General features: G+C 50.0%; 1 protein-coding gene across 3 annotated transcripts in view; it reads right to left on the reverse strand.

The window, feature by feature from the left end:
• LOC132515211 (transmembrane protein 51) overlaps nucleotides 1–7,885 on the reverse strand; it is a 202,555-nt gene extending 194,670 nt beyond the window's left edge. For all 3 annotated transcript variants that reach the window (XM_060141380.1, XM_060141378.1, XM_060141379.1), the window contains exon 1: nucleotides 7,597–7,885. The gene's annotated coding sequence lies outside the window, so the exon portion shown is untranslated. The remainder of the gene's footprint in view (nucleotides 1–7,596) is intronic.
• Nucleotides 7,886–27,072: the final 19,187 nt, after the last annotated feature.

Genomic DNA, 27,072 nt, shown 5'->3' on the forward strand with positions numbered 1-27,072 from the left:
TGGATGTGTTGCAAATATTGCTCCAGTTTAATATTTACTCTATGGAAATTCTTTTAACTTTAGAAGCCCAATCTGTCAGTCACTTTCAAGAATTTATTTTATAATTTGACCTTTTACTACCATGCTTTAAAAGCCTCTTACAAAAAGGGGCTTGAGTAACTTTATAGTGGAGAACTCTTGCAGACATGACTTTGACCAAAGGATCAAGGTTAACACCCCCAATAAGTCATGCTGACATCGTGGAAATCTTGACATAATGTCACGAGAACACTTCACCTCTGCAGTATTCTTTCCTCAAACCTCAGTCTAATCATGAGAAGACACCAGACAAACCCAAAGTGGGGGACATCCTACAAAACACTGACCAGTACTCGTCAGAGCTCTCGAGGTCATGGAATTCAAGGAAAGACTGAGAAACGGTCACAGATCAGTAGAGATGAGGGGATGGAGAACTAAATGCAAGGTGGTGTCTTGGACCAGATCCTGGAGCAGAAACATGACAGTGGGAACGCTGGTGAGATCCCAGTGAAGTCTGTCGTTTAGCCAGCAGCAATGTGAATTTCTTAGTTTTGATACGTACACTAGGGTCATGCACAATGCCCTTCACCTCTCCAAGTTTTGCTTTTGGTTTTGGTTTTCTAGACAGAAAAGTCATCAAAGTTCGTGGCTATGGGTGGGGAAGGAAAGTGAGGTGGGAAGCGGTTCCTGGTTCCTTCTGACCAAAGCACCGGGGTGCGGAGAGGGATCGGGGCAGCCGGAATGGTTCTGGAAAGGTAAACTGAGTCTAAACTCTAAAGAGTCCAGTCTTCAGAGCTTTGAAAGCGAAGGGGCTTAGCCCAGACTTGACCCTGCAGGCAGTGGGGAAGCGGCAAAGATTTCAGTTCAGTGCCTGATATGGTTATTGGTTTAGTTCCCTTGTTTGTTTCCTAATGTACGGACCCCTCCCCCAACCCAGTACGGTGTAAGCTCCAGGAAAGCAGGGACTGAGTCTCCCTTATGGAACATTTCCCCCCAAAACCCTGGACACCTGGCCTGTAGAGTGAACTCAGTGAATACTGGTTGAATGAAAGAAATCAAGTAAATGGTTTTTCCCACCCCTGCCCTTCACATCTAGTATCAGCCCATGTGAATTAAGCTCTCTTATGCCGCTGGGCCTTTGCACAGGCTGTACCTCTGCCAGGCACAGCTGCTGACCTTCTGCTCCCCCTTCGGATTTCAGCTGACACTCTGCCCTTTCTGAAAATCCTTCCTTCACTCTCCAAGTCTGGGTTAAACCAACTCCTCCAAGCTCCTGGGTTTCCTTGCCACTGGTCAGCTGTATTGTAACGGTGGCTCCCGGGACCACTGGCCCATCTAGGGGGCGCAGCTGGCCTCTCAGGTCCCCACCAGCTCGTGACCAGCACGCAATGCTAGCAGCACATTCGTTTAAAATGGCAGCTCTTGGCAGCCAAAGACAACTTCCTCCCCACTCCCCATGGTCTAATTTGCATCTGTCAGTGTTTGAAAACAATTACCCAAAGGCAACTCCAATATATAATCCCTGCCCACCACACTGCAGCTAATGAAGCTGTAATATATGGAGTCTGAAAGTGTGAGTGTTTTGTTTTTTATCATATTCCCCCCATGCCCAAGTTTCAGGAAACCATGTCCACATCCTAACCAACACAAGCCCGGCCAGTCGGGGTGGGGAAAATGTGGAACAAGGGTAACGAAATTCTGTCTCTCCTTTTCTCTCCCAGACCAGATGTGAAGAGGAACAACTGGCAAAGACAAAAAATTCACCAAGCATTAGAGCCACGTGGTTCGACATCTTGAATAGAAAAAATAGCAGAACCTCCTGGAGGCATCCAGAATTATACATCATATGAGACCACAATCTCAAAAAAGGACCTCTCTCACTGGTGAATTCTCATCCTGGTTCTGCCAAGATTTGCTGGGTGACCTTGGGCCCATCGCCTGTAGGATGTTTCCATTAGGGAAGCTCTGGGGACATTAAACAGGCTTAACCAACCCTGTGATGTGTTTTAAATGCTGGCATTGAACAAATGACTGTTTTGTGCATTGTGCAATTTAAGCTGGACCACTGGCACGACAGTTACAGTCATGATGATAAACATGAATTCCTAGCGCACATACCAGTGTGGCCCAGAGGAGAAGCGGGCTGCAGGGCCAACGTGCGTCTCCAGCCAGGAGCTCTGTCTGATACTGACTTTAGTGCCTCATCTGAAGACCCTCATCAATGTGAGAGGCCTGAGAGCCCTCACCTGCCCCGCACAGGCCTCAGACTCTGTTTTCTGCCCTCGGTTTCTTCTAAGAATCGAGGTGGCTAGACCAGCAGCGGTTTCGTTTTCTTTTTAAAGTCGCAGAATCTCTTTAAAGGGATCCTTCGCACCATGACATCTTTAATATTTGTAAGCAGAGTTTCTGCCCAGCTGGCCCTGCTTCCCACCACTCAGCCCTGTCCCCACAAACCCCTGAGTTGCTTCTAGGACCTGTCCAAGGAATCCCAAGTTTCCCAGGATCACCATATAAAAACCAGTGAGGGACTTCCCTGGCGGTCCAGTGGTTAAGACTTCGCCTTCCAAGGCAGGGGGTGCAGGTTTGATCCCTGGTCAGGGAGCTAAGATCCCACATGCCTTGCAGCCAAAAAGCCAAAACATAAAACAAAAGCAACATTGTTAACAAATTCAGTAAAGATGTTAAAAATGGTCCACATCAAAAAAAAGAAAAATCTTTAAAAAAAAAAACCCAGTGAACCGGAGCCGGGTCTTTAGTTGTGACACTCGGGATCGTCGCTGCAGCATGTGGGATCTAGTTCCCTGACCAGGGATTGAACCTGGGCCCCCTGCATTGGGAACGTGGAGACTTAACCACTGGACCACCAGGGAAGTCCCCAAGATCACGACTAGTATTGACAATTTACATGGCATTAGCAAGGCTTCAACCCTGTTAGAGGATGAGAGACGCCAGGAAATCCTGTCCCCAGGGTGGGGTGACTGACCTTATCACCTGAGTCGGTAAAAAATTCTCTGCACGTCTTTGCCATCTTTGCCTCTCCAAGAGGTAGGGCTTGGAGACAAGTGACCTAAATTCTGATTTTTCGAGGGACCTGCACTTGCCACCCCAGTGCCTAGTCCTGGGGAGATTTGGGGAAAGGGGTGATAAAAACAGGGTGGAAGCACCTGGCTAGGTTAAAACCAACACAGCAAAAGATCAGAAGAGACGAAGCTCTCTCCCTCCCTCCTAGAATCTTGGGATCACACCCACCCCACCCCTGATGGCTGATGTCCTCCATTTCTAAGAAGCTCACTGAGAATCAATGTTTGCATTAGATTTGGTAAACACAGCCCTTTTCCCAACAGCCATGGTGACGGTGACCCGAGAAGTGGCCCCCTGAAGTCCCACAGTGGTAATTTGCATAACGTTACAGAATTTGGGCTACTGGAGCGTTCTGATTTTGGCCACAAAATTCTGGCCTCCTAAGTACCTTCCAGCCATCACATGGTAGAAGCACGTGAGACTGGCAGGTTAGAACCGGTGTGAAAAAACCGTCAGGTGGGGAAAGTACACATCATGATTGATGAATTGGAAGACGAGGATATGAAATAGCAGAGCAGGCAAGCCAGCAAACAAAAAAAGTCTGAATAAGACACCACCGTGGCGACAGTGGTTGTCAGCATATCGTGATGTTTTCCTTCCGAGTTTTCCACAATCAGCATGTACTTCCTTTGTAACCTGGGGGAGAAAATAACTTCAAGAGCCTGTCTATCCAGGGGTACATGATAAAGTAGGGTTCAGGGAGCAGCAAGTAAGTTTAATCACTAGTTTAGTCCCTGGCGTGAAAGTCAGTTTGAAGAGATAGGTCCTGAAAATGTCAAGACACATATACTCCTTGCCTTCCGGGGGCCCCAGCGTTTACTCCTTCTGGACGTGTGATTGTGGGTACCCCCCAAATTCCTGGCAGTGTGGAGTATAGGGAGAAAGGGGCCCTTGCAGGAGGAGTGTGCTCTGTTTTGTTTTTTCTTCAAGAACCATCCTTAAAATCATTCAAGACAGAATCGGGAATCTTGGGTTCTAGCCCCAGCTCTGATCTCAGGCCCGTCCCTTCCCTTCCCCCTTCCCTAGGCCTCAACCTCCCAATTTGTAAAACAAACGGAGTGGACTTTCAGATGGCTAAGGTCCCTTCTGGCTCCAATATTCTCAGAGCTAAAGGAACCAGCACTCAGGTTGAAGGGCTGCTATGTCTGAGGAATCTAGGGCAAGAGAGAATAAGGAAACTTTCAGCTGCTCAGCCCGAGTAAACGACACAGACTAGAAGGCGGGGGCCAGCCCAGCATCTTGACACAGGGCTTGGGGCAGAGGCGAGGGAGGAGCAGAGGATGAGCCTGAGGCACTTAGCAGAGATCCCCGGAGCACGACCTCAGGCCAGCGTCTCGTCTCGGGGCTGTCCGGGAAGGGTAGGGCAGTGTGGGTGGCCTGGAGCAGGCAAAGCCAAACAAGTGACCTGTTTCTCCGCAGAGCCAGAGCTCCCAGCACGGTGGCTGGTGCACCAAAGGCTCAATCCAGAAGGAAGGAGGAAAAAAAAATCACCAGGCTAAACGGGGCCACCAGTCCAAACTGGGGAGGAGCAAGACAGATGTTGAGAAAACCTCCCACCCTGGACTAACCTGGGGCCCTTAACAAGTCTCTGACTTGAACGTGGCCAGTCTCCTGGGATAATGCAGAGGAACCTAGATCCGGTTCTGCTGCTCACTTGCTGTGGGCCCTTGGGTGAGTTCCTTCCCCTCTCTGAGTTTTGTTTGTCAAATGAGAGGACATTCTAGGGTCCTCCTGTGGCAGGTGAAAGGCCGTGCATGGTCCACCTCCAAGTAAAGGAGACTTATAACCAGGAGAAGGATGCTCTTACGGCTGTCAAGTGCAAAAACCAAACCAAACCAAACAAATAAAAAACTCCTCTAAACTTCAGAGCAGACACAACAAAAGGGAAAGCAAAAGCCAGCAGCCAGAAGCAGACCCTTCACCCCGTCCCCAGTCAGAAGGCATCTGAGATTAGGGAAATTTCCTGGCCCTTAGGGAGAAAACTCTCCTCAGTCCCTTGAATGAGAAGCCCAGAGCCAAAGGTCCTGGAGCTCTGGTCTCCTCCAGCCCAAGAGCTCTGAGGGCTTTACTGCCAGCCCTGCAGAGGGAGGAAAGAACATGTACCAGAACCGTGACCCAGGAAAACAGGAGCCCCCCCAAAGGGACAGGCTGCTCACTGCAAATGCCAACAGGAGATGGGCTGCTGACTCTGTCTCCAGCATTGCCACTCCTCGCATAGACGCAGACGCTCCTGGGGCTCGGGACTTCTCAAACCAGAGAGCTGGAAAGCCTCAGCTGGAGGAGCTTGGGCCCTGCTCTGGTAGAGGACAGGCTGGCAGGCTGGCAGTCTGAGCCTCACACTGAATCCACAGATCTCCTCCTTGACCAGTGGTCACATGCTAAGACCACCTCTGCCTCCTGTGCGGGGCACCAAGCCAACTTCTTCATTCCTGATGCCTCCACCAGCCTGCGGGCCAGCCTCCTCTCCCCTAGCAGCCTTCTCCAAACTTCCATGCAGCCAGATTTATCTTCCTAACACAGCAACAGGATCAAATAACTCTCCTGCTTAAAGAGCCTGAACGGAATTTGTCTTTCTTGTCCAGCGATGTATACTGAGCACCTAGAACAGTGCCTGGCCCATAGAAGGCACACAGTCAACATCTGTGGACCGGTTCTAAGACCTCCACTGAATAAAGTCCCACCTGTGATGACCTCGCCCCACCTCTCCAGTCCAGTTCACTCCAGACCCTCCAATCCCTTTACTTCCCTGCATCCTCCCACAAACCCACCTGCCACTACCTGAGCACCTGCCTCAGTCCAGCACACCTCGTGCACCTTCATACCTCCGTGCCTTTGCCTGTGCTGTTCCATATGCCCAGACACCCTTCCTACCCTGTCCCTTTGAGAGACTCCACCTCACCGTTTAATTTACTAACGTTCTTTTCTTAGCAGGACCTGCTGGTACGCCTCACCCTAAGTTACTTTCTTTCTTCCGTTCTTCCCTAAACCTGTACCATAGCTTCCTACAGAGTACTTGCTGTGTGCGAGGCATGAATGTCCCCCCTCACCCTAGGTCATCATTCCCACTGTACAGATGAAGAAACTGAGGCTCAGAGAGGCAAAGTGACACTGTGGGTCACACAGCCAGGGAACGGTGGGGTCTGACTATATTGCCACCTCTTTACGACACGTGCCATTTACTACTCACTAGGCTGGGAACTCTCTGAGGTCCCTTGGCCCTGTATCCCCAGGGGGCCGGCCTAGGCCTCTGTGATACTCAAGAGGCCCTAATCATTGAACCACTGGCAGCTCAGGACATTGTGAGGAACCGATGCACAGCCAGTCTCCTCCCCTTTCTCCCTCTTCTGCCTTTTCTCCCAATCTGGGAGATAGCTCTGGCAAGCTGGGGAGGGACACATTTGGAGGGAAAGGGGCCCCCTCCCAATTCCATTTGGCCCTATCAACTTAGGTCAAGATCCCTGTGTGACGTCTCCAAAGTGTAAAAGCCAGTCACAGGTCCCAGAGCCAACCCTTCACTAGGAAGGCCATCCTCGAAGTGACCCCCCTCAAAACGAAAGCCAGAAGCCAGCCTTAGAGGGCAATCCCTCTCCTGCCTCCCGCCAGGCTGGCTCCGGCCCCGCCCACCCCGCTCCGGCTACACCTGGGTTCCCAGCTCCTGGACCACCCGCAGAGTTAGCGAGGACCCGTCGCAGCTTCTCGGGAAACCGTAGGGACGTCCAGGTTTCCTGCACCCTCGTCCTTTGGCAAGGAAAGATTTCGTTCTGAAAGTGCCCATCCCTCTTAATCAGACTTGGCATTCTGGGCCACAGGGCTCCCTTCAGGGCGCAGACTAGATATCTGATTTGGACCTGAGTAGTATTGATACTTGCTCTGCGGCAAGCACTAATGCCCCACCTCGCCCCGGGAGGTTATCACTCCCATTTTTCTAGGTGAAGAAACCTGAGTTACACCCCATTGCTCACACTCATTTCTCACCCTTTGCCTCTAGTACCTAACACACACACACACACACACACACACACACACACACACACACACACACACACTCACACACGAATCTATATCCCTTAAAAGTCTCCCTTTCCAAAAAGGAGTAAGGGATGGGGGAAAGGGCTCTTTCGGGCAGCGCCGGGCGGTTTCCTGGGACCTACTGAGAAGTTCTGCTCTAAGCACCGAGGGAAGGTGCCTCCTTGGCCAAGGGTTCGAAATCCGCCAGGCGGATGGCACCTGTCCCCGCCAACAGGGGGCCCGGAGGCCGGCTGCCTTCCCCCAGGCGAAGCCAGCTGTCCTCAGCGCAATGCCCGGGAGCCGGGTGGTCCCTCACTGGCCCGGCGCGGCTCCAGAGGATGCGAGTACACAGTCCTCCCGCCGAAGACCCCGGGCAGGAAGCTCTCAGACGAACGGACAGACAGACCCAGATAGCCGTCGACTCCCCCCGGGGCCCTGTGGGGAACAATCCCTCCGCGGGGCACGGCGGGGCGGAAGGCGCAGACTCACCGGGGCGGCGGCGGGTCCAGCTCGGTCTCGGTCGGCGGCCGGGGGCTGGGGGCCACACGACCCCGGCCCCCACAGGCTGCCTCCTTCGGGTGCCGCGATCCCGGGGCTGGGGGCTCCGGGGAATCTCGGTCGAGGGAGCGCGGGGGCGGAGAGCGCGCAGCCCGCTCTCGGACCGGGATGGGGACGCAGGAAGCGCGGCCGCTGGGCGCCGGCGTGCCGGAGGGAGGGACCGCGAGAGACGGAGGGCGGTGCCGGCCCAGAGCGGCCTCCGGCCCCGAGAGGCACCGCCCACCAGTCGACCCTCTCCGCCAAGCCCGGCTGTCTGCTCCACCCAGAGGCCCGGGGCGCCGAGCCCCAGCTGCGGAGGGCGGACACCCACTCCGTCCGGTCTCCTGGGGGAGGAGTGCGGGCCGGGGGCGCTGGGCCGCATGAAGTTGGCTAAACCGGGGTCGGGGGCGGGGGGGAGGGGGTAGGGCCCTGACTCCTTCCACCCCCGCGGGGGACCGAGAATTGGATGTATGCGGGTAGGGTGGGGAGAGGCGTCTCGGCCCGGAGTCCGGGTTTTAAGGGTTAAGTAAGAGCAGAGATTCCCCACCAGGCCCGGTGGCTCAGCTCAGCGGGCCCGCCTGCCGCGCCTTTACCTGGTGAGGCGCTCACCTGGCCAGCCGGTGCACCGGCCTCCCCACTCCCCCGCCCCTTCCTGGGGAGGCTGCCGCCTCCCTCTTCACCCTCTAGCAGGTTCAGGGTGCTGAGCCCCGCCTGCACCGCCCAGGGCTGGGGCCCTGCGAGGTAACTGATGGGCGGAGGTAAGAAAGGAGGAAGCGAGTTTTTGAAAAGCGAGTCTGTTCAGGCCCTCGACTCGGCTCCCCACCCGCTCCCGGGCTCCCTGGGCGCCCTCCGGGTCTCACACCTGGGCCTTGGTCGGGGTGGAGCCCATTCCAGGTGCCTGCACCCGCGCCCGGGATGGGGCCGCCCCGGCTCGGGTGTCTCCCCAGCTGGAGGCCCGTTCCCAGCTTTGCGGAGGACTTGCCCAAGGAAGCACCGGTTGGTGTCCTAACGACCAGGTGGCAGGGAGGTGGTCCGCCTCTGCTGAGAGCCCCAGAGCTGCTGCCCAAGGCCTGGCTCTGGGGAGGGTGAACCACAGCTTGGGAGGGCGCCTCTAACCTGCGACCCTGCGTGGGGCCGCTGCCTGGAGGTTTGCTCTGGAACTGCGCTGCTGGGACCCAGCCCGATTCTAAACACAGAGGGAGAAGGTTGCCCTTCTCCTCTCTCAACCTTACATTGTTCTGAATTCCAAGACCGGTCAGGCCAGGGTCCCTTTCTCCAGTGTGTGTCCAGCCCTTTGAAGTTCAAGTCCTGAGAAAAGCTGATAGGCAGCTGGCCGGGTGTCAGAGAATCTAGCGGAGGACAGAAGGCGCCTCCTACTGGGAATCTGCCCTGTCCAGGATGGAAAATAGACACCCTGCTGGTAATTGCAATCAAGCTCACTTACAAACTGCTGACTTCATGGGTACACATGGTCCCCATGTGTGTATACCTACAGAGTGGTCACACGTGGGTATTTTTTCCTGTTGTTGCTTCTTGATGGCAACAGTTCAACAGGACCCTCGTGTCTATAAAGAAGCCAATTTGGGGCTGTCCTGTGATTTGGGGGTGGGAAAGGCATTTAGAGAAACAGAGTAATGAGTCCCCATAAGTATATCAATAACTGGTATTCCTCACGTCCTTACTGTGGATCAAGCACCAGGTTACCACCTGCTTCCCTTGCACCATCTCATTTAATCCTCATAACAACCCTGGAGATGGTTATCAGTTATGCCCACTTTATAGAACAGAAAGCTGAAGCTTAAAGGGTTGAGGTCATTTGCCCAAAGTCATACAGCTGAGAAGTGTCAGGAGCTTGACCCAAGTTGGTCCCCTCCAGAGCCTGTGCTCTCCCTGCTATAGAAAAATCACTTGTCATGTTCTGGGCCCTGAGACAAGCTTCCCCTGCTTTTCCTATCTGTCACTCAGGAAGAAGACACCAGTGTCGCACTCTGCATAGTGGTGTCATTTTTTACAAGTCTGCCTCCTGCTCTCCTGAGGACTGGGACCCCTGCGCCCCCATACTGGCCCCCTGCAGGTGCTTAGTAAATATTTGCTGGATGAATGAAAGCCCCAAATAATAACATTATCTTAGCAAATGGGGAGAACCTTTGTGTGGAAGGGACCTGTGATAACAGGCTCCCATTTGAGAGCTGTGCGTATCCACTGCAAAGTTTAGACAATGAATTTGGGAACCTTCCAGGCTCTGAAGGAGTGATGTGAAACAGTCACATAGCTCTCAGATAAGACCAGGAATCTGGTTTTCATTTCACTCTGCAAGACCAACTTTGGAGAGGCCTGGACTGCGGGTGATCATTTCAGACAGCTGTTCCAGCTCCTACCCAGAGGCAAAGGGCCTCAGTACTTTTCCATGCCAGGGTCCAACTCCAGAGCCGCCCTGCTCTGTTGCACACCCAACTGGGCAGGTCTCGTCTATCTGAGAAAATCATCTTCAGAGTGTTCCTTTTAGGCAGGCTGACCCTGGCTAATCTGGGGAGAGGCTGGAGAAATTCTCAGAGCTGAGCCACAGGCAGAACCCAGAAGCTGGCAAAGGAACCATATTTCTCTTTGTCATCCTCCCCTTCAAGCCTTCTCCCTCTATGTGGTTAGTTTCTCTGAATCTTCCCAGGTTCTCTATGTCCCATTGAGGAGCCTGACTTAATTTAACTGCCACCTTATCCCACTGTCAGCTGACAAGGGCCTGAGACATGCCCTTGGGAAAAGAGCCAAAGAAATAAATCTGGAATGGTGGAATTTCTGTTACCATCATAGGCAATGGGGAAGATGACAGTTACCATTTACCGAGCCCTATGTTTCAAGTGCTCCACAAACATTGTGTTATTCAATCATCACAACAGCCTTAAAAGGAAAATTCTATAATTCCTGTTTTTCAGGTGAGGCTAAGACTCAGAGGAGTTACGTACCTGGATCCATTAGCAGGTGGTAGAGCCAAGAGTTGAACCAAGGTATATACTTGCTCTTAACAACTATGCTAGGAACCCCGTGTGGGAGGCAGAATGATGGCCACCCAAAGATATTCACATCCTGATCTCCAGAACTTGTGAATATGTTAACTTACATGGCAAGAGAGACCTTGCATATGTGATTGAGTTAAGGATCTTGAGATGGGGAGATTATCCTGAATTATCCTGGTGGACCTGATGTGATCACAAGGGTTCTCATAAGGGAGGCAAGAGGGTGGGAGTCAGAGATGCGACACTGAAAGCAGAGGTCAGAGTAATGCAGTTGCTGGAGGGGGCCATGAACCAAGGAATGTGGGCAGCCTCTAGAAGCTGGAAAAAGTCAGGAATGGATTCTCCCCTAGACCCTCCAGCAGGAGCACAGCTCTGCTGACACCTAAATTTTAGCCTAGCGAGACCGATTTTGGACTTCTGACCTCCAGAACTGTCAGATAATAAATTTGTGTTGCTCATAGCCATAGAGTTTGTGGTAATTTGTTACAGTAGCAATAGGAAACCAATACATCCTGCAAACTCAGCCACGTGGGCAGATGTTTATTTCACCCACATTTTCAGCTAACTATTCACTGTAAAGCTCTTCTCATGTGAGGCACCATGACACAAGCTGAATCATAGATTTAGAAAGAAGGCAGGATTTCATCAGATCTCTCTTTGGTTTCTGAATCCTCTGCCACTTATGAGCTGTGTGACCTTGGGCAAATGTCTCATCCTCTCTGAGCCTCAGTTTCTTCATCTGTAAAAAGAGTGATGCCAATAATACCTATTTTTCAGGACCAATATGAGGATTAGGTGAACCAGAATGTGAAAAAGTGCCTTATAAATGGTCCAGTGACATCCGAACATGAGTCGTTTGGGGCATTAACGTGTCCAGCTCTGAAAGTCTGTATTTGAGGAGGACTGGATGCTGTTCCGAGCATTTCCTGGCATACATTTTGACTTGCTCTGCCTGAGTGAGCAAGTAACTAATTTAAAATATTCGACTGTCTCTGGTCAGTGACTGACCACAATCTGTTATAAAGTAAGGCTGAAAAATTCACTTAGAGGAAGAGATCATCTTGCAGAAGAACTCACATGTGTGCTCAAGAAGATGTGTTCAAGGATTTCCATTGCTGATTATTTATAATGGTGAAAAATCATTGTCAAGCTAAATGCCACCAAAAAGAGATATGCTAAATTAATTATGGTGCAGGCTCATACTGGAGTACTATGCAGTCATGAAGAGAGAAGGAGCTGTCTCACAGGGATGAATATCCAAGATGGATCATTAACTGAGAAAAGCAAGAGACCAAGCATTTTGATGCCACACAAATGGTGTTTTTTTTTTTTTTTTTTTTTTGCGGTATGAGGGCCTCTCACTGCTGTGGCCTCTCCCATTGTGGAGTACAGGCTCCAGACGTGCAGGCCCGGCAGCCATGGCTCACGGGCCCAGCCGCTCCGCGGCATGTGGGATCTTCCCGGACCGGGGCACGAACCCGTGTCCCCGGCATCGGCAGGCGGACTCTCAACCACTGTGCCACCAGGGAAGCCTACAAATGGTTTTTAAAACAGATGGAGACACATGTATTTGACTACGCATAGAAAGTGTTCAGGAGGGACCAGACCAAAGCAAACCGTAGTTACCTTTAGAAATTGAGAAGAGGTGTGTGTGTGTGTGTGTGTGTGTGTGTGTGTGTCTGTGTGTGTGTGTGTGTGAGAGAGAGAGAGAGAGAGAGAGGGAGGGAGGGAGGGAGAGATGGAGGAGGTAATTATTATTTGTTTCAAAAAGAATGTATTAAATTTATAATAAAACTTAGAAAAAATAGGGGGGCCAGGAACCACCTGTATGGTCCACCAAGAGCACACCCTCCTTTGTCTGCCCCTGTGTCTTCCCTTTCTTGCTGTGATCTTTCCCCATCTGCCACTCTTCCTTTGCTCAGTTCTGAGCAGATGACCCCCTCTTCCCACCTTTACTCATTTCTAAACTCTGAGGATCTGAATGATGTCTCTACCTTGTGACTCTTGCCAAAGTCAGCAGTAAAACACGTACCATACTTGTAACCTGACCTTCACCTGGAGTGGTTCACGTTAGTCACCTACCCGGAAAGGATGTGTCTGGCTTGCAGGCATTACCCATGACATACTGGCCCAACCTCTCTGAAGGTTTAATCAGGTCTGCACGGTGAGAAATTGTGCTCATATAGTGCAAAGTGAAATTGGATAATTGGACCATTTGTTTAAATAAAACAACTTCATCCCATTGCCTGAAATTTTTTTGTTCAAGAAATACATCTCTTCCTGAGTTACCAGCTTAATGGGGCCTGTGTAGATGGATCAGATGGCCCAGAATGGAGCTGGTGAGGACATCATGGTTTTGGGGTACAGGTTCTTGGGACACCTGAGCACAGAGAACCAGCACTCCTTCCTCCTTATCACCCCATATTCCTCTGTGCCCCACCCTGTAGAACCTTCCTCTAGATCTCATAATCATCAGTCAGTTCATCCAGCTACTTCCTAACTGGGGTCCTGCTCCCAAGCTCTCGCCCTTGAATCCATTCTCCCCGTTGAATGGTCAGCGGTGTGAAACACAAATCTGAGCAACGGTTCCCCACTGCCCTCGGCATCCAGTCCAGACTCCTTGACAAGGACACACGGGGACCTCATAATCAGGTGGCCCTTCTGATGTGCTCAGCCTCCTTACTCACGCTCCCTCAGGCTCCCTCGTCTGTCGCTCTCTCTTCCTGTGGGTCCCTTTTCCATCAATGATGAAACCTTTCCCAGAAGCTCTTAGGAAACTTCCTTGATCGCTCCCTTGCCGGAGCTGGCTCACATGACTACTCCTAACCCCATCGCAGCGAGGACCCTCCAGACTGGGGTAGACTCTTGGGATTCACCTGGAGTCACTTGGGGTTGGTGCAGACACCTGAGACAAATGGAGGATTTGCCAACAGAAGGAAGAAGCCAATGACTGTTGGTAGCCCCCGGCAGACACCTACAGCAGGCACCATCAGTATAGGAGGGCCTCCATGTTGGGCTAGCACACGCCAAAGCAGCAAAGCCCTCTGCAGAGAGAGTGGGAGAGAGATGCTTCCGGGATTCCTGCCGGCCTTCCAGTTCTTCAGGCTGAGCGGTATTCCTGTTCTGCCGGGTTTCCTTTTTGCTTAAACTAGTCTGATGAGTTTCCATTGCTTGCAACAAAAGGACCTTAAGAGAATCCCTTGGAAGCTTTTGCAAGCAGCCTGGAAGCAGGGCCAGAGACAAAGCACAGGTGCCCTGATCCTCTCCCCGTTAACTAACTGCATTGAAACCACCAGCAGCAAACACAAGGGCCCTGTGGGACTTGGATTTCAAGGAAAGACATCCACCTCTAGGATAAGTAAATAGCAGTAGCAGCCACCATTCATACAGCGCTGACGGTGTGCCAGGCAGTGTTCTACCCACCTTACAATTCCTGTCTCATTTAATCATCCTCATAACCACATGAGGAAGGTACTAGAGTTCCCCCATTTTACAGATGAGGAAACTGAGACACAGAGAGGTTAAGTGACCTAATCAAGGTCACTCAGCTGGTAAGTTGGGGGGGGGTCTGCCTATGACCCTAATGTGCCTGGAGCCTGTGCTCCCACCTACTTTTCTACCCTGGTTCTCATGTAAGTGGTGTTTATGATACCCTGAGGGACTCCTTGATCCAGGTTCAGAAGATGGAAGATGAACAGGGGGACAGAGATTCAGCTCCCCTGGCTGAAAGGGGCCAACAGGAGGAGCACGGCCGTGTCTTCCACACCTGCTAGGGTCCTGGTGGCCCATTCCTTCCACCCAGGCTGCCACAGTGGGCTAATATTTGGTGATATTGATGAAAGTTGTTTTTCTCCCTTTTGCTTTTTTCCAGACCTTGGCGCTTCTTGCTTTGGAGGAAGACTCGATTCATCAGGAAAGCAGAGATAACCCTTTTGAATTTCAAGAACAAGGACTTTGAGTTGCAAGAACGTGGCCTTTGAGTTTCAAAAGAGGAAGGCCTGGAGGCCTCTGGGCATAACGTTTATGTCATTAACAAAATGGAGACTGAGACCCAAGAGCCATTTCCCTCAAGCCAGTTAAGGTCAAAGTTCCTTGGGCTGGGGGGCCAGGTAGAGGGCAGAGTTATGAAGATGTGGGTCTCCAGAGAGATGAGGCGTGACCAAAGCAGCGGCCCTGTGCTGTCTGGGGGAGGGAGTATGGATTGGGGACAAGCCTCGGAGAATGTCTCCCCTTACCCAGCGTGGCACGGGAAGGGAAGGGATGGTCACATAGAGTGATTGGCAGAGGGGCTGAGACGGCCTTGCACGGCTTTGCCAGGCCCTGCCAACGTCTCCCGTGTGCCCAAGAGGGCAGAAGAAGCTGAGAGAAGAAAGAGAGAGAAGTTGGGCCTGGAGATGGATTCCAGGAAGCCTGGGAGGGCACACCTGCCTCCTGGAAGACAGAAACGTGGCCCACAGCAGATGCCAGAAAAGACCGGATCGCCCCTGCCCCCTGCCCAGGTCTGGCCCTATGGGAGCACCTCCTCTCCCCATATAAGAAACATAGACACAATCCAGAACAGGAAGTAGGGAGACTCTGATTAACTATCATTTCTTCCACCCAGAAATGAAGTAGAAATTAAGTCTCGTTTTGAAAACTGAAGTTATGTTTCTTGTGCGCTTTATGGCGTGGATTGAATTTCCCTGCTGCTCCTCAAAGGGCTGGGCGTATTCAGCCCCGCCCTCTTGTACATTTCTACCTGAAGGAGGGGATTAACAAGGTTCTTCAGGAGAAGCAGAGGAGGCAGAGCACAGAACGGAGGAATAGGACTCCTACCCCTTCTGCATCACCAGTCTCTGTCTTCGACCATTTCTGCTGTCCCTGCACCCTCGTCTCCTGCAGAAAATCCTCCCAGCACCGATATAGAGGAGGTGACGGTTCTTTGTACTTATTTCATAAGGACCCTCCATCAGCCCCCAACCAACAATGTACCTGCTCTAACCATACCTGTCAAGTACATGATTGTGTCTGCTTGGGTGGAAGTTCAACATGACACTATGTTGTCTGGGTAGCTGTTGTCTTTGTCCGTGACTCCTATGGCTACTTTTTAAAAAAAAAAATAGATCTATTTATTTTATTTTATTTATTTTTGGCTGTGTTGGGTCTTCGTTGCTGCGCACGGGCTTTCTCTAGTTGCGGCGAGCGGGGGCTCCTCTTCGTTGCGGTGCGTGGGCTTCTCATTGCGGTGGCTTCTCTTGTTGCAGAGCAGGGGCTCTACGTGCACGGGCGTCAGTAGTTGCAGCACGGTGGCTCAGTAGTTGTGGCTCGCGGGCTCTAGAGCACAGGCTCAGTAGCTGTGGCGCACGGGCTTACTTGCTCCGTGGCACGTGGGAACTTCCCGGACCAGGGCTCGAACCTGTGTCCCCTGCATTGTCAGGTGGATTCCCTGAGCCACCAGGGAAGCCCCCATGGCTCTTTAGACCAGAGTTTTGCAACTTTAGCACTGTTGACATTTGGGTGGGTTCGTTCATTGCCGTGGGGGTTATCCTGGGCCTTGTAGGATGTTTAGCTGCTTCCCTGAGACTCTATCTACTAGATGCTAGTAGCAACCCCCTCTCAAGTTGTGACAACCAAAACTGACTCCAGACATGGTCAAACATCCTTGGGAGTAGATCACCCCCAGTTAAGAACCTCTGTTTACAACATCACACACAGGATCCCCAGCATGTGCTTTGTGCTCTGATATTGCTGTCATTGAGGGTAGACAGAGAAATATAATCAGAAAAGTACTGGCCTGGAAGTCAGAAGACCTGGGTTCAAGTCCCAGTTCTGTCACTTCTTACCTGTGTGACCATGAGCAAATCACAGTTTTCCCACATGTGTAGTGGGGATAATAAAAGAGGAGAGGGGTTTTAACTGGTTTCATTCACTACTGTAACTCCAGTATCTAGTGCATGGCACATAGTAAGTGCTCAAGAAAATTGTGTTGACTGAATCTCTGCCCTGCCTCCCTCCCAGGGCTTCTGCAGGGTTCCAATGAAAAAGTCTCTGCAAAATTCCATGACTGAGGGGCCACAGAAAATATTGTACCCCGTCCAAACTCAGAACACAGCTGCCCCTGGCTGACATCTTCTAATTTTAAATACATAAGGATCGATAATAACCCCAAACTGGAAACAACCTGAGTGTCCTTCAATAGGGGAATGTTTAAATTCTGGCACGTCCAACCATGGAATACTATGCAGCCGTCAAAAGGAACAAATGATCAATATATGCAGCAATTTACGCTGAGCTGAGCGTATCACGCTGAGTAGAAAAAGCCAATCTTAGAAGGTTACATACTCTATGATTTCATTGATGTAATATTCTTGAAATAACCAAATTACAGAGCTGAAGATCATTGGCAGGGGATGGAGGTAGGGATGAGAGGATGGGGATTAGGGAAGTGTTGTGGCTACACTGGAGTAGCGTGAAGGAGCTTACGGTGATGAAACAGTTCTGGATCTTGATTGATCACATGTGATCATACTGATTTACACGAGTGATAAAAATGCAGAGAACTACACACACACACACACACACACAAATACATGTCAAACATGACACCTGAATAAGCTCTGTGAATTGTACCAGTGCCAGTTTCCTGACTGTGCTGTTGTACCATAGTTACGCAAGAGGTTACCATTGGGGAAGGCTGGGTGAAGGACACACAAGGTTTTCCTGTACATTCAAAATTTCCTGTGAATCTAATTATTTCAAAATAAAGATTTTAACTCAAATAATAGATAAATAAAATAAATGAATACATAGGGACATAAGGAAGAAAAGAATTCTCAAAAATCACATGCAGTATAGAAATAGTTGAATGTCCCAGGTCACCAGAGGAGGTGAGACTCAGACCACAAGCACAAGCTGGCAGGAAAGGTAACTATTTTTCCATGACTCAGCCTAATTTGTCTCACAAGTCCCTCTTCTGCCAGGTGGCAGAAATGTTCCCTTCCCCCTTTTGCTGGGGTTGCATCTAATTTCTGAGGGCCTTCTGTAGTGCCATCCCACTCCCCCAACCTTAGGAGCACATCTGGAGCCAATGCCATCCACCCAGACTGGCTGCTGGCTGTGGACCCTGCAAGTCCACACTGAGCCATCCCTCACCCCAACTCCCACACCCTGCTGGGCCCAGGGGAAACCTGGCAGGATGACGAGCCCCTACCTGGCATCCTCTGATTCGTGTGTAGTCCACAGGTAGGTTTGATTTGGTCCATATAGTATTTTTGAAAATTAGTTGCCTTGTATCTATATGAGATGATGGGTGCTTTCTAAACTTTTCGTTTTCATCATTTCAAGATGTATGTAAGCCAAATCATTATGCTGTACACCTTAAACTTATACAATGCTGTATCTCAATTGTATCTCAAGAAAACTGAAAGGAAAAATAAATAACATTTATTTTTCAAAATTTTATTACAAAAACAATTAGTTACCAATATTTGAAATGGGAATTTTCACATAAGGCTCTAGCTGTCTGGAGCAGAGGGCTCTGGGCACACATTCCAGTGGAGCAGTGATCTGCTGGACCTGTGTAGTGGCTGCCGCTTCAGACCAGGCATGCCCGCTTGTGATTCACCACCGTCCCCAACACTCCCTGTTATGCATCCAGCCTGGATTCACTCATTTATAAAACCTGTCTGGCCTGTGTACACACTTGAGCTGGCAGCCCTCACTCTTCCCTGCCTCTGCCACTTTCGGGTCCCCCGGGACGATTTTTCTCCTGCCCCTTGCTGGTGCAGAGAAACATCATGGCGCTGTCTCAGATCCACCAGCCCAGATATACCATTCCATCTAGGGTCCTGCTGCCCTCCCAGGCTCCACACGGAAAGGGACACAATGGGACACAGCCCAGGGGCCCGTTCTCGGTTTCCCTTGCTTCCTTTCAGACTTGCCCTCCTCCTTCCGATGTGGGAAGCTTTATTTTGTCTTAAGAGGCAGGAAGTCTTGCTAGTCCAGCATCTGGGTTGTTCCCCGCCCCCCATCTATTCTGTTGTCCGTTCACATCAGTCCTTTCTGTTTCCCTGACTTCCTAGGCTTTCAAAATTCAAAAGTCAGGACTGTTCGGCTCTCTTTTTTTCGCTGTGTCATGCCTTCCAGCAGACATATGATAACAGCTGCCTGAATTTTAGGGGTGGCGAGGATCTTGAAACAAGAAGAAAAACTGGGACTGAAGAACACCATCCGTTAAAATGTCACCCTTCATCATCTTTGTACATGCCAGGTGCTGTGCTAAACACTTTACATGCAGCATCTCATTTAGGCCTTAAATTGGAGACGGAGTGTTTGTCCCAAATCAACAGCTAGTTGGGGGCAGAGCTGGCTCTTGTACCTAGAGCCTATCCTCTTAGCCACTCGGTTCCCACAAAGGTACGGTTTTATTTCACCGCCGCCTTCCCTGCTTCCTGCACCCCCAAGTACCTGCCCGTCTGCTCAGGGCCGGGGCCAGTCACAAGCGTCACCTGGGCGAAAGTGAAAAGCCATTGGTCGAACTTTTCCTAAGGCCCGCCTATACCCTAGACGATTGGCAGAATGGCTGTGACTGACAGGAGGCCGTTATTGACACAGCGTAATATATTGACTCTCTTCACTCCACTTAAACATCAGAAAGAGAGTCCAGACAGCGGGGCCGGGTCGACTCCCTGGAGAAGAGCAGGGATAAAAATGGAAGGATGAAACAAGAGGCCGAGTCTGAGAGTTGGCAAATCCAGTTACAGGGAAGAGTAAATGCTGGCTGAGGTCAGTTTGTAAATCAGCAGCTTGAAAAGCGGCACAAAGCCAGTTCTTGGAAAATCCAATTATAATGCAGAGCCTAGGGCGCCCTGGGTTTCTGCTCAGCTCCCTGCAGAGCTTCGCCCCATGTCCCTTGGCTGTCTCCGGTCAAAGGGCTCTGAGCAGTCCAAGAGCTTGCAAGTCCCTGGGGCTCCGGGGAGGGGGGCCTGTTTTCTCTAAGCGCTTGGGTGGGAAGGCATTCCTTCCTCACCTCTGGTGTGTAGGAGCACCTGATAAGCCATCTGCCCTGCCAACCCTCTGCCCACCCCGGGCTCTGCTCTGAGGCTTTGTGCAGCCAGCGGGCTGGTAACAATGCCCCAGTGCAGCCCTGGGAAAAGACAGACCCGCCCTATGCCTTTGGATTTTCCCAGCGGTTCCATTCTGCTTGGACAGCCTGTGGACCCAGTTTGGACAGCACCATCAGGCTAACTGGCCCTCTGGCCAGAAAGGAGAAAGTGGTTTTCTCTACATAATTCAACGTAATTCAACATTTAAAATTTTGTATTAATTGGGATCTTTTCCTTTGAGAAACGTAACCATTTCTTGCACCTTACATTGCCTTTTAGCTAATCCCAGGCAGCATTCACAGTGCCGGCACTTATATTTAGACTTGTGCCTGTGTGAGGTAGTCTAGCTTGCTGCTGGGCACATGGCACTGAAGCTGAGCTGCCTGAGTTCAAGTCCTGGCTCTGTGTTTACAGCTCCTTGGGTGAGTCATTTAACCTGGCAGAGCCTCAGCTTCCTCATCTGTAAAATGGGGTCAGTAATAGTCCTGACAAGTTGACATCTGTGAAAGGAAGCAGCAAGCAATGAAAAGTTGCTCTGTATAAGGAGACTCTTATTGTTATTGGAGAGAAACTCCCAACGTGAATGAAGCCAGGTCAGGAAGGGGGTGGAGTGATGGGGTCTCTGCCCTGAGTCAGGAGTCACTGGTCTCAGCAGACCTATGATTGGAGTGCCAAAGACCTAGTCCTGGTAGTTGAGTTCGACTCCCCAGCGTCTTGGTTGGCACTGGACGCTCCATGGAATTCACCTAGAGAGCCACAAAGGCCCGGAGGCAGGCGCCAGGCTGGGATTTCCTCTCCGTCTCATCCAGGATTATGGAACACTGTGTGTGAGGGGGAGGGTGGTTGTGGGGGGAGGAGGCCAGCAAAAGATGGAGGAATTGGAACCCCTCCAAGGCTTTGGCCCTCAGAAGGGCGGTGGGAGACAGGAAGGGGTAGGAGGGTGGTGGGTGAATGATGCAGCCTGGAGCCAGAAGCAGCTGGCCCTTTGTCCTCTTGGCTTCTGGGGACCAGGTTGCTCAGAAGGAGGAAACAGTGGCCAGATGTGCTGAGTTCTGAGTTAGTGACTCTGTGGGCTGCCAGGGGGAGGTGGGAACTGCCACCCAATTTTGTGGAAATCCACTACAGGTGGGTGGTCGACGATCTCCCTGTGTTGGAAACTTCCTTTGTTTCAGGCCTTTTACTTTTTTTTTTTTTAATATTTATTTATTTATTTGGCTGTGCCGGATCGGCACGTGGGATCTTTAGTTGTGGCAGGCAGGATCTTTTTTTTTTAGTTGCAGCATGCAGACTTTTAGTTGTGTCATGCGGCATCTAGCCTGACCAGGGATTGAACCTGGGCCCCTTGCACTGGGAGCGTGGAATCTTAACCGGGGAAGTCCCCTTTTACTTATTTATTTATTTTTTAAAGCTTTTTTTAAAAAAATATTTTCAGGTGAAGTTTTATTTATTTTCTTTTAAAATTTAATTAATTAATTTTTGGCTGCATTGGGTCTTCGTTGCTGCGTGCGGGCTTTCTCCAGTTGCGGCGAGCGGGGGCTACTCTTCGTTGTGGTGCGCGGGCTTCTCATTGCCGTGGCTTCTCTTGTTGCAGAGCACGGGCTCTAGGCGTGTGGGCTTCAGTAGTTGTGGCACGTGGGCTCAGTAGTTGTGGCTCAAGGGCTCTGGAGCACAGGCTCAGTAGTTGTGGCGCACAGGCTTAGTTGCTCCGCAGCATGTGGGATCTTCCCGGACCAGGGCTCGAACCCGTGTCTCCTGCATTGGCAGGCGGATTCTTAACCACTGTGCCACCAGGGAAGTCCCCCACAAGTAATCTTAATTATAACCTTCATCACCGTAAATAAATGTTGCCTGTTTTTGAACTTCGAATAAACAGAATTATACAGTATGTACTCTTTTGTGCCTGATTTCTTTCATTCAATATTGTGTCTGGGAGATCCAGGCAGGGTTTTTGTATGGCTGTACTTTGTTCTTCTTCGTTGCTGTACTGTATTCCATTGTCTGAATATACTGCAATTGATGTTTTCATTCTTCTGTTGATAGCCTTCAGGTTGTTTCTAATTTGGGGCTGTTGAGAATAAAGCAACTATGATGATATTTGCACCAGTTTTTGGCGCACAGAAGCTCCCTTTTCTGTCAGGCATACACCCTGGAGTGGTTCCAGGCCTTTTAGGCATTCTATTTGAAAATGCTCCAAAATAAGGGAAAAGGGCATTAGTGTGTTTTCCTCCCTCCCCCTTCCCCCCACATAGCCACCCTGGGGTTGCTGGTGTGAGGGTCTGAGAGGCAGAAAGGAGAGAGAGGGCACCGCACTGCAGCACTCTAAGAAGATGTAAAAAGAAGTTGGCTACTTAAGAAGATGTAAAAAGAAGTTCGCTACTTGTCAACAGCATTTCCCCTTTCAAAAATGTCATCTGATCTTTCGCTGGCGATGTGCATGAGAGATTTTCTGAACCTTGGAAGAAAGTTCCCCCCTTCCCCTCCTGATGGTGCCTGTTGAAATGTTTGAATGTCTGGTAGACCTCAGAGGTGATCAAGTCCATCCTTCCCATTTTACAGATAGGGAAACTGATGCCCCAAAAAGTGACTTGACGAAAGCCTCAGAGCTGGTAAATGACAGGGCTCAGAACACAATGAGTCCTGGCCTCTAGGGGCCTCATCGGTAAATCGGGAGGAAGGGATTATATTCATTTATCTTCCCCAGTGCTATCAGGCTAAACTGAAACACTTATCCCAAAAGTTTATAGTCTTCTAGTAGTCATCCTTCTATGATTATTGAGCGTCAAATTCTAGATTTACTCTGTTCATCCTTTAGTAAACCTTATTGATCACCTACTATATGCCAGGTACTGTTTTAGTCTCTGGGCATAGAGCAGGGGATAAAACAGACTAGCATTCCTACCCTCATATAACTTGCATTCTGTCAGGGGAGAAGACCAATAAACATATAAAGAAGGAAAGTGAAGTGAGTTGGATAAAGATAAAAGAGTAAAACAAAGCAGGAAGGAGGATGGAAACTGTTAGAGGCTTGGGGGATGGGGAGAGTTGGAGTTTTGAACAGAGTGATCAGAGAAAGTGACACTCAGAAACCCTGAAGGAGGTGAGAGGTGCCGTTGAGTGGGATGGGGGCTGTAGGATGGGGAGAGTGTTCTAGGTAGGAGGCGCAGCAAGTGCAAAGGCCCTGAGGCTTGAGTCTGCTGAGGTATCTGGGGAACATTGAGAAGGACCATTTGGCTGGAGTGAGTTGAGCAATTGGGAGGGTGGTGGGAGATGGGGTCAGAGAAGTGAGGGGCAGAGGGGATCTGTAGGACCACGTGCGTTACCAGAAGGACTCTGGCTTTTAGATGCGGAGCCTTCAGAGAAGCTTCCTGCAGAGGAGTGACAGGATCTGACAGTGTTTCTAAGAGGAGCTGGCTGCTGCATGGAGAATAGATGGGAACAAGGACAGAAGCAGCGAGACCATTTAAGAGGCTGTGACGATAATCCAGTGACAGATGATGGGGCTCAGCCAGGAGGGGACAGTGGAGGGAGGCGTGTCCTGGTCATGATTTGAGGCGGCACAAACAGGACTTCCTGGCAGGTTAACATTGGTCCTGATAGGAGACTTCGGCACCTTAAATGCGAAGCAGATGTGCTTTGCGGAGAAGGCCACTGGGTTTCAGGTACAAGGGTCTTTCTCATTCTTCTAGACCCTTCCTTCAGGTTCCCTTCCCCAGAGTCAGCAGGGAAAGGTCTCATTATGTCTCCCTCCAGTGAGGGCCCAAGCCCTCCAGCCAAGTAAATGTGAGTGTGGGTGTGTGTGTTTGGGACAGGGAAGTCACTTTGATTCTTCCTCTCCTGTCCCTTCATCTGCTCCCCCACTTTCTCTTTGCTCATTCTGATGAAGCTCTAACTGCTCACCAGGCCTACAAGCGCCTGCCCGATGGCACTCCTGTGAGGCCACTCTCCAGCCCCACTGACCTTCCTCCTTCAGCTCCTGCCAGCCTGTCCCACCTCTGGACCTTTGCACATGCGGCTCAGCCCTACTCTTTGACTAGTGGCTCTTCCTTACCTTTCAGGTCTCAGCTCAAATGTCACCTCCTCAGAGAGGCCTTCCCTGATCAGTCACCCCAGGTACAGTTGCTGCTTTCTTCGTAACACATACCACAACTTGTAATGATTTATTTATTTGTTTACTTATTGATTGTTTCTTCCCTCACACCCTAAGGCATTGGAAGGACAGGGAAAGAGCTGGTCTTGTTGACTGTCAATTCCCCAAGTACCAAGCTGAGGATCTAGAGGGGCAGATTAGCGGGGAAGTGTGGCAGAGCCTCTGAGATGGCCTGAATGACCTCCCTTCCTGGTATCCACACCCTTGGGCCATTTCCTCTACACAAAATAGAGCTGACCATGTGTGATCAATAGTGTGAGGTGATGCTGGAGGTGACAGCGTGTGCCTTCCGTGCCACATACATGTATACGTATATACATAAAGGCTTTTAAAGGGTATATTTCTCCCTCCCTCCCCTCATACATATATATACATAGACACACACACACACGTGTGTGTGTGTGTGTGTGTGTGTATAAATCTCCTACTGGGTTAGCTTCTCTGAACCTTGACTGGTACACAGGCCATCAAGTATATGAGCCCTGAAGCCAAACTACTTGGGTTCAAATCCCAGGTCTACCATTTACCTACTCTGGGACTGTGGACCATTTCTTAGTCTTTTTGCCTTGATTGCCTCATTATAAAATGGGAATTATACCTACTCCCACTGAGTTTTATGTATTAAATGAATTAATAAGTTAAAAGGCAGCTAGAACAGTGCCTGGCACATGGAAAATGCTATGTGGGTATTAGCTATAGCTTTTGGTATTTAGCACATAATAGGTGCTCAATAAATATTCTCCAAACTCACAGCTGTTTAGTGAATGAGAGGGGCCCCTGGTTCTTCGGTGCCACGCTCCTTCCCAGGGTTGCTTCAGAGTTCCAAGTCTTCATATGCAGGTGGGCTTTTAAAGGATATTTCTTCCCTCTCTTCCTCCCTCCCTCCCTCCCTCCCTCCCTCCTCTCCTTCCTTCCTCTCTTTCTCTTTCTTTCATACATATACTAAAAAATTATGCATCGTTTACCTGAAATTCAAATGTAATTGGGCATTAAGCTTTCCTCTATTTTATCTGGCAACCCTAAACATGCCACATCTTCCCAGAGGCTTAATGAGGTCACCTCTGTGTGTCAACTTGGCCAGTTATTCAATCAAATGCTAATTTAGGTGTTGCTGACAGACATAGTTATAGATGTTATCAGGGTTCATAATGACTGACTTTAAGTAAAGGAGTTTATCCTAGATAGTCTGGGTGGCCCTGATCCCATCAGTTGAAGGGCTTTATGAGCAGAGCTGAGGCTTCGCTGATGGAGACAAAATCCTACCTGGGGAACCTGTGGACAGCAGGCTTCCCCCCTGCCCTCTCTGATGCCTGTCCTAAGATTTCAGACTTGCCCCACCAGCTCCCACAATTGCATAAGCCAATTCCTTGCAATAAATCACCTCATACATATCTCCTGCTGGTTCTGTTTCTCTGCTTGGGCCCTGATGGACGCACTCCACTTCTTCTCCACCAGGCAGGGGCTTGGTCACTTGTACAGCTGGTTGACTTTAGATTTCAGCTTTAACGTCATCCAGTTCGAGGGTTAGGTTGATGGAACCCAGAGGGGGAACAAGGGGTTTCAACTCAGAGGAGAGACCGGTAGAATGCTAAGTCTTGAAATGTCTGAGGGCTGGTGTCATGATGTTTGGTTTTCCGGCTGCCGGACATGGATTTCCCCTTTATACTCCCCTCTGATGTCTTCTTGGGGGGAATTACCTCATCTCCTCTGATTACAGTCAGGAGGAGAAGAAGGTAATCAAAAGCTCCGCCCTCTCATAGCCTCGGTGTGGGCCCATGACACAGCCCAGGCCAATCAGATGTTCCCTCCCTGGATCTGCATTACAGCAGGTCTATTCATTCAGTGATGCCCTGAGGGCTCATTCCAGTATTCCAGGAAATTCCCTTTTGCAAAAGCCAGGCACAGCTGGTTTCTTTTTCTTTCTTTCACTTGCTCTTTCTTCTTTCTTTTCTTTTCTTTTCTTTCTTTCTTTCTTTCTTTCTTTCTTTCTTTCTTTCTGTCTTTCTTTCTTTCTTTCTTTCTTTCTTTCTTTCGTTCTTTCTTTCGTTCTTTCTTTCGTTCTTTCTTTCTTTCGTTCTTTCGTTCTTTTTCTTTCTTTCTCTCTCTCTCTCTCTCTCTTTCCTTCCCCTCTCTCCCTTTTTCTCTCTTTCTTTCTTGGCATGGCTGGTTTCTGCAATTGATTCCCTTCTTCATTGTTGTCCTTTCCACTAGAATGTAAGCTCCAGGACAGCAGGGACTGTCTGGCTCAGTGCAGTATCCCCAGTGCCTAGAACAGTGCCTAGCACACAGCAAGTGTTCAGTTAAATGTTTGTTGAATTACTATACAATAGTCAGGCCTGAAGGGAAGGCTGACACCAGAATAATGGCTGATGGATTCAATCTCCATGAGGTAAGTTTTGGGGTTTCCTCTCCTGTAAAATGGGGATAATGGGAATACCTACCTCTTGAGGTTACTCTAAGGATTAAATGAGTCAATAGCATTCAAGTACTTAGAATAAGACCTGGTATATAGGAAGCTCCATAAAATTAGTGCTAATTGGGAAAACAATCAACCCTTGTTTTGAGCAGGGGCATCAGCTACCATCGTTATTTAGGTTTCACAGCGTACCAGGTACCGTGCTAGAATCTTTTTTTTAAATTTTTTATTGGAGTATAGATGATTTACAATGCTGTGTTAGTTTCTGCTGTACAGCAAAGTGAATCAGTTATACATATATATATATCTCCACCCTTTTTTAGATTCTTTTCCCATATAGGTCATTACAGAGTATTGAGTAGAGTTCCCTGTGCTATACAGTAGGTCCTTATTAGTATCTATTTTACACATAGTAGTGTGTATATGTCAATCCCAATCTCCCAATTTATCCCTCCCCCCCTTATCCCCTGGAAATCATAAGTTTTTTTGTTTTGTTTTTTTTGCGGTACGCGGGCCTTTCACTGCAGTGGCCTCTCCTGTTGCGGAGCACAGGCTCCGGACGCACAGGCTCAGCGGCCATGGCCCACGGGTCCAGCCGCCCTGCGGCATGTGGGATCCTCCCGGACCGGGGCACGAACCCGTGTCCCCTGCATCAGCAGGCGGACTCTCAACCACTGCGCCACCAGGGGAGCCCATAAGTTGTTTTCTACATCGTAACTTGATATAGCTTATATGTGGGATCTAAAGAAAGGGTACAAATGAACTTATCTA

This window comes from Lagenorhynchus albirostris, chromosome 2 (genome assembly GCF_949774975.1).
Source record: "Lagenorhynchus albirostris chromosome 2, mLagAlb1.1, whole genome shotgun sequence".
NCBI lineage: Eukaryota > Metazoa > Chordata > Mammalia > Artiodactyla > Delphinidae > Lagenorhynchus > Lagenorhynchus albirostris.